Genomic DNA, 8,379 nt, shown 5'->3' on the forward strand with positions numbered 1-8,379 from the left:
CAGAACCTTGCGGTACACCACTAGTAACTAAACTCCAGGATGAACATTTGCCATCGACCACCACCCTCTGTCTTCTTTCAGCTAGCCAATTTCTGATCTAAAGCTCTAAATCACCTTCAACCCCATACTTCCGTATTTTCTGCAATAGCCTACCGTGGGGAACCTTATCAAACGCCTTACTGAAATCCATATACACCACATCCACGGCTTTACCCTCATCCACCTGTTTGGTCACCTTCTCGAAAAACTCAATAAGGTTTGTGAGGCACGACCTACCTTTCACAAAACCGTGCTGACTATCGCAAATGAACTTATTCTTTTCAAGATGATTATAAATCCTATCTCTTATAACCTTTTCCAACATTTTACCCACAACCGAAGTAAGGCTCACAGGTCTATAATTACCAGGGCTGTCTCTACTCCCCTTCTTGAACAAGGGGACAACATTTGCTATCCTCCAGTCTTCCGGCACTACTCCTGTCGACAATGACGACATAAAGATCAACAACAACGGCTCTGCAATCTCCTCCCTGGCTTCCCAGAGAATCCTAGGATAAATCCCATCTGGCCCAGGGGACTTATCTATTTTCACACTTTCCAAAATTGCTAACACCTCCTCCTTGTGAATCTCAATCCCATCTAGCCTAGTCGGCTGTATCTCAGTAATCTCCTCGACAACATTTTCTTTCTCTACTGTAAATACTGACGAAAAAAATGTAATAAATTTCATATGTAATAAATTGTTAATCTACAAGAGTAATTGAGAGAACCTGGTGCACTGTTTGCATGGTGCGTAAACCTAATTTTATAGCCACCCTGTCCAATGTAACATGCTTTGTTTAAAAAAAAATACAATTTTTTTCAATACTGGCAGAAACCTGCAAACATTTGCAGTCAAATTATTATCTTTATTGCAACAGTACTTCTTTAAATTAAGGATTTCTTATTTCACCAAAACTTTTAACAGAATCAAAACTTCTCACTCTGGAAAAAGCTGCGTAAAGCTGTCCAAGACCTAGGAATATAAAAACAAATTTTGTCAAGTGTCTGGCCTTGTGACTTGTTTATAGTCATTGAATATGAAAGTCTAATTGGAAACTGTTTTCACCTGAGTTGAAAAGGCAGGTTTACATCTGATGGGCTCAATATTGTTTGAGGAATAAACACTCTTTCCTTGAAATCCGCATCTATCATCGAAGAAAACAGCTTCCTAACTACCAATCTTCCATGATGAACTTATTAGTGAGAGACAGCATGGTTTTGTGAAGGGGAGGTCGTGTCTTACTAATTTGATTGAGTTTTTTGAGGAAGTGACGAAGATGATTGATGAAGGAAGGGCAGTGGATGTTATCTATATGGACTTTAGTAAACCCTTTAACAAGGTCCCGCATGGCAGACTGGTACAAAAGGTGAAGTCACACGGGATCAGAGGTGAGCTGGAAAGATGGATACAGAACTAGCTCGGGCATAGAAGACAGAGGGTATCAGTGGATGGGTGTTTTTCTGAATGGAGGGATGTGAGTAGTGGTGTTCCGCAGGGATCAGTGCTGGGACCTTTGCTGTTTGTAGTATATATAAATGATTTGGAGGAAAATGTAGCTGGTCTGATTAGTTAGTTTGCGGACGATACAAAGGTTGGTGGAGTTGCGGATAATGATGAGGATTGTCAGAGGATACAGCAGGATATAGATCGGTTGGAGACTTGGGCGGAGAAATGGCAGATGGAGTTTAATCCGGACAAATGTGAGGTAATGAATTTTGGAAGGTCTAATGCAGGTGGGAGGTATACAGTAAATGGCAGAACCCTTAGGAGTATTGACAGGCAGAGAGATCTGGGCGTACAGGTCCACAGATCACTGAAAGTGGCAACGTAGGTGGATAAGGTAGTCAAGAAGGCATACAGCATGCTTGCCTTCATCGGTCGAGGCATAGAGTATAAAAATTGGCAAGTCATGTTGCAGCTGTACAGAACCTTAGTTTGGCCACACTTGGAATATTGCATGCAATTCTGGTCGCCACACTACCAGAAGGACGTGGAGGCTTTGGAGAGGGTACAGAGGAGGTTTACCAGGATATTGCCTGGTCTGGAAGGCATTAGCTATGAGGAGAGGTTGGAAAAACTCGGATTGTTTTCACTGGAACGACGGAGGTGGAGATGCGACATGATAGAGGTTTACAAAGTTATGAGCGGCATGGACAGAGTGGATAGTCAGAAGCTTTTTTCTAGGGTGGAAGCGTCAGTTACTAGGGGACATAGGTTTAAGGTGCAAGGGGCAAAGTTTAGAGGGGATGTGCGAGGCAAGTCTTTTTACACAGAGGGTGGTGAGTGCCTGGAACTTGCTGCCAGGGGAGGTGGTAGAAGCAGATACGATAGCAACGTTTAAGAGGCATCTTGACAAATACATGAATAGGAATGGAATAGAGGGATATGGGCCCCGGAAGTGCAGAAGGTGTTAGTTTAGGCAGGCATCAAGATCGGCGCAGGCTTGGAGGGCCGAATGGCCTGTTCCTGTGCTGTACTGTTCTTTGTTCTTGACAAGGCCATTGTTTAGGATTCAAGTTTTATAGCAACATTATAACTGCTCCTTCCTTGAGTCTAAGTTTGTCTGGTGGCATGCCCATTGGAATCAGACTGTGTAGAAACTCTGGGAGATGTAGACTGGTACCGTCTTCTTGTCTATAGAATCAATGCTGATGTATTTGAATTCACCTGACAGCTTTTCTAAAACTTTTCATTCAAATCGAGTGAATCTTCATTTTTAGCATCAAGAATAGCTTTCGACTAATTTTGTATCAAAAAATTGTACCCTCCAGTTTGCTGCACTTAACCAATTCCATCATCCCATTCCATCCCCATCCCACTCTTACCATCCCCACCCCATCCCTTCCCTCACAGAAATCTCAGCCAGGGCAACTCTGGGCTCCCCTTACTTTCTGCTGTTTTGGTTCTCCACTAATCCCGCTGCCCCTATCCAATCTTTGGCAGCTGCATGTGCGTCGCACACCCCATGTGCCACAGTGTGTGTGCCAGGCACTGCACACTAAATAAATCCACCAGCAGACATGGCCCTTAAAATGACCAATCAAAACAGACAAAAATTGATGTATGGCTGTATTCTCGCAGAAATTATAGTGAGAACTAACATTGTATCCCAGTATTATAGGAGGGATTGTTTTATAATCTCACTATTTCCAGATCTGAATCTCTCAAACAGATTTGCCAGTTCCTCCTTAATATTACTATTCCATTTGTCTAACTTACAAGTTAAAACTGTTAATCTGTGGTGTTATAAGAGATTGCATCCTGACCTTGCAAATCTCCTGGAATCTTTGAATGATGGAACACTATCTTTTTAATACCATCTCCACTGTCTCCATCAGCATCTGCTGCCTGTTAAAGTGAGAGTACCTCTCAAGGTTAAGCTCCGTGATATTCAGTGCAATAGAGTTGAATTCAGATTTTGAAGTGAATGTATCATTAATGTCTCTTTGAGACAGGTGCCATTCCCTTGGAAAAAAGGCCAGGCTGATGAACATAGCGTTCAGCACAATGATTACACCATTTTCTTAATGGGGAGAGCAAGTTTAAAAAACAAATTGCAAATGCTGAAAGTTCAAAACTGCTCTTTCAGCATCTGGCCAGAGAAAAGAAAGACTTAGATCGACAATTGCACCTTTCACAACCTCAGGATGTTCCAATGTGCATTCCAGCAAATGGATAACTTTGGGGTGTAGTCACTGTTGTAACGTAGGGAGCGCAGTTGCCAATTTGCACGCAGCAAGCTCCCGCTAACAGCAATGAGATATTGAAAAACTAGTACTTTAGGACAGTGACATTTCATCAAAACTTTGACCAGGTCTCTGTCCAAAACTCTAATCATTCTTTGTTTCAGGTGTTGAGGGGCCTGTTGTGTATTTCCAGCATTTTTTGCTTTTATTCCATCCTCTCAATACAGCTCTTATGTGCCAATGCATTTTCCTCACATTTGCAGTTTGGCAGGGAGTTAGCGAGGTGGTGGGTACAGACTGGCTCCTCCCCCACTTGGAGGGCTGAAGGGAAACTGAAAGACAGGTTATTCTGCCCTGCTTCGTCGCACCTCAGAGTAGACTAGAATTGCTAAGAGACCGGAGGAATGGTGTAAAATGCAGAGTAACCAGAAAGGAGAGGGAAAATCAAAATAAATGTATTAAAAGTTCTTTGATGGTAACTCATACCTAAACAGATTCCTAAAAATCTGAGCTTCGAATTGTTTAGTCAATAATTATCCATGAGGTTGTTTCCTGGGTGAGGCCAGCCACAGCTCCCCATCATAATGTGCCTAATCTCTGTGTGTTGACAAAATTCTGAGACCCCAAAGGAGTGGACCTCCTGTCTGCTCGTATCTGACAACACAGGTGATGACCCAGATCTCTGGGGTGGGCGCTTAAATGGCTCCTGACTCAGTCCACCAGCTGATGTTGGGGTGGCATCCAACTTCCCCAGCAGGCCCTTCCCGTACCAAAGAACAACTGCCGGTATGTTTTTCTTTGCTCTTAAGTGATCAACATGCGGACATTTTAAAGGCAATGGATTCCTTCTGGGGCCCTCAGCAGTACCCATGCCAGCTCTTGGTTGATGTGAGCTCCACTGAGGCCTTTTAAGGACAAAATGGATGGAAGTTTTGGGTAAGCTTAGGAACTCTTCCAGACATGACCTTGATGTAGGTGGGCACGGATGGAAGATCCATCCACCGAATCTCCTTTAAAGGGCCAGTGCAAATGGTGTGGATTTCTACTGTAACTGGGATCCACTCAAAATTCCTGGTCACCCCTTCTGGTCTCAGCAGTTTCAGGACTTTTTAGTCACACTAAAATGTATTGATTTCTGTTCCACTATAGGAATGCAATGAGTTTTGCAGTGATTTTTTTTCAGGCTGAGCTCCCATACCAAAGATCGCAAAAGATTCAATATTTTCTCTGGAGCAGCCTTAGAATTTGTTCCTAACACATTGATTGAGCTGAGATGACGCAATCACGGTAACTGAACTCAGACTTGCTGCTTTCTCCATGGCATCAAACCTACTGTGTGGCTCAGTTGGTAGCCCTCCCCCTTCTGAGTCAGGAGGTTGCGTTTTCAAGTCCCACTGCAGGACTTGAGCGCAGATGACATGGCTGCCACTGTAGTGCAGAATTGAGGAATGCTGCACTGTTGGAGGTTCAGTCTTTTGGATGAGATGTTCAGTTGAGGCCCTATCTGCTGTCTTGGGGATGTAAAAGATCCCATGGCACTATTTAGAAGAGCAGGGGAGTAGTCCTTGTGTCCTGCTCAATATTTATCCCTCAATCAACATTACAAAAATAGATTATCAGGTCATTAGCACATTGCTGTTTGTGGGAGCTTGCTGTGTGCAAATTAGCTGGATGGTTTGCTACATTACAACAGTGTTGATACTTCAAAACTATTTAGTTGGTTGTAAAGCACTTTGGGATGTCCTGTGGTTGTGAAAGGTGCTCTATAAATGCAAGTCTTTTCTCTGCACATCAAGGCAACATACCTGAGCTGAGATCAGTTCTTCACTAGAGGGAAAGCGCACTCACCAAACTGCTTACTGATACTGAACTTTTGAACTACTTCAGTGTTAACCATAATTTTATTAGGAACAGGTTACGATATGAAACTATTCATTTTACTGGCTGATTTGAGGAGTCAGTCCAGTATGGCTCTCCTAATCATGATTTGTGTTTGCACTTTCCTCAATTTCAGTTCAATAACTTTGAGCTACTTGGAATAAAAACTAGATTAGCAATGGAAAGGCACAGATCACAAACCAGCAAAAGTCTGTCTGGAGGGAATTTTCAGAGTCCTGTGTCATTTATGTCATTCAAAAGCGATCTAGATAATATCAAATTGTAAATAATATCAAAGTTACTGATGACACTAACCTGTTTGGCCAGTGTGCAGCACAGAAAACATTCAAAGGAATCCAGACAAATTTATCAGAGGTGTTTAAGGATAAGTGCTTATATTTGTATAGCACCTTTAACATAATAAAATGTCAACATTGGAATGAAGCATCTCAAGGTATTTGATTACAACTTTAAATTAATTATTTTTAATGCACCCCTATTGGTTCTGGCTGCACTTGGAATATTTTGTGCCATTTTGCATTGGAGAGCGTTCAGAAAAGAACAACTCTTCTAAGATTAGGAGTAAGAACCGTGGAGGGAGTTGGTCTTTGTCAAACCTGATCTGGGAGTGCAGGGTACCTGAATTGGGAATGTGCTCTATTCTGAACACACAAAATGGAAACATGTAATACTTCTAAATGTCATGAACATATTTATTAGAAAAACATTGGCACACTAAAAGGGTCATTTTAATTTACCATTCTGGTAAAAGTTTAAATATGCCATTCATTATCTAATAACAAATGACTTAATTGCGTAAAGCATTGAACAATTATGAGGGTTGTTATGTTATAAAACTGGTTTCATTGCACTCTCAATGGGACACATGCTTCTGCATAAAGGGAGAAGCTTCATTTTATAAGTTAATGTGGTCTTTCTGATTTCCTCAGTTCAATACTTCCAATGATTATTTTGTGTGGTAACAACTAGGGAACTACATAACTCCTCATAGATTTGGTGTGAAGTTTTAGTCAGAGCGATATTGAAGGAATTTCCAAGTTTCATTGCTATTTTCTTTTATTCCTGATGTGCCGTCTCATGAGCTGCCCCAAGCCTGTGTGCCACCTTGCTTTACTTCATTTGACTGTAGTGTTGGTAGTGAAGTGACTAGTTTACACTTTTAGACACAATGCAACAGGGTGTTTTGTAAACAGTTTCTTCATGTTTCTCTGTGTCTTCTCTGATAAAGTTCAGCCTGCTCGTCTTCATCTAGGCCATCCTGATGCGCATTAAGATCTCTCTGTTTAACCCCTTACTTTGCTCTGCACAATGCTTCATACTGTGTTTCAACATATTTTCCCTCTCTTCTCTCCCTCTCAATCTGTTCTACATACAAACATGCAAAATAGGAGCAGGAGTAGTCCACTCAACCCCTCGAGCCTGCTCCGCCATTCAATAAGTTCATGGGTGAACTGATTACTCCACATTTCCACCTACCCCCGATAAGCTTCCACCCCCTTGCTTATCAAGAATCTATCTATCTCTGCCTTAAAAATATTCAATATTCTCTGGTCTTTTTTTTGTTCCTCACTGGCACTCTGCATTTCTCAATCCCCTCGTTATTGTAGGTTAACCATCTTGAAATTTAATTCTCCTAAGATCAGATGGGTACAAATCAACAGCATGCTTATCATCATCATTATTAAATATTTAGATAATACAATTTTTCAAAACTCCAGCATTTTTTGTTTTGTTCATTTTAAAATCTGTTTTTCTTTATCATTTTCCTTCATTACTTATAGTTTTCTAATGCACATTTTGAGAGAAGAGTTGAATGGTGAACATGATTTTTAATTTTAATGGGCAGTAGATAGCGGATTCAGTGGTGAAGAGGGCAAAGAGGAAATGGCAAATGTGTTAAGCAGATTCCTGTTATGTGTTTACCAGTGAAGTCTGAGATTAAGTTGCAGACGCAGTGTTTTTGTCTCGGGTTTCTCTGGGATACTTGATGTACAATGAATAATGGATGGAATGCACAGAGGGAAATCAAACAGCAGATCACATGGCTGTAATGTAGCCTGCTCAGCATTTCATCCATTTTTAAATTAATGGATGGAAAGGTCCTTTGGACTGGTATGTAAAGTCTGGTATATGGCACACATGCCCTGTACAATTAACTTTATTTTCTGCGTCATGGTTTTTGAGTCCACATTTACATGATGCATACTTCTCTAGTAAAACCATTACAGGTCTTCAGCCAACGCATGGTATAGTTGCACTCTCCCCGATGGTTCACCCACAGTTATTTCCACCCCATTTTTGTGCTGATTTTCATGTTTTTTGCACAACTTGGATAGCCTGGTTCTGCATTCCTGCTTGCTCATCCCATTTGCAGTTGCCCATTTCCAATTGCAGATAGAGCCTACATACTCCCCACTCATTACTTTCCTTGCTGCTAATTGTTGGGCCTTAACACTAGCACTGTTGGTACATCTGACCTGTTTGTTGCAGCCCAGTTATGATTTTGGTCTCTTCTGTCTTCCGGTTCTGTTTAGTACACTTCAGGTCTCGTGCACCCACATTACAACCCCAAACCTCATGACACCAATTCCCAACTCTCAACATTCTGACCCCATAGCCCCAAACCCCGGACCTCCAACTGCTCCACAAACCCCATCCCTCCTTGGTCTGGTCTAATGCATCCTCTGGTGGATTTCCAGCACTGACCTAATAGCATTAGTTCATTACAAATACTTGAACTGATTATTGTGT

Source organism: Heterodontus francisci, chromosome 38, assembly GCF_036365525.1.
Source record: "Heterodontus francisci isolate sHetFra1 chromosome 38, sHetFra1.hap1, whole genome shotgun sequence".
NCBI classification, from domain to species: Eukaryota; Metazoa; Chordata; class Chondrichthyes; order Heterodontiformes; family Heterodontidae; genus Heterodontus; species Heterodontus francisci.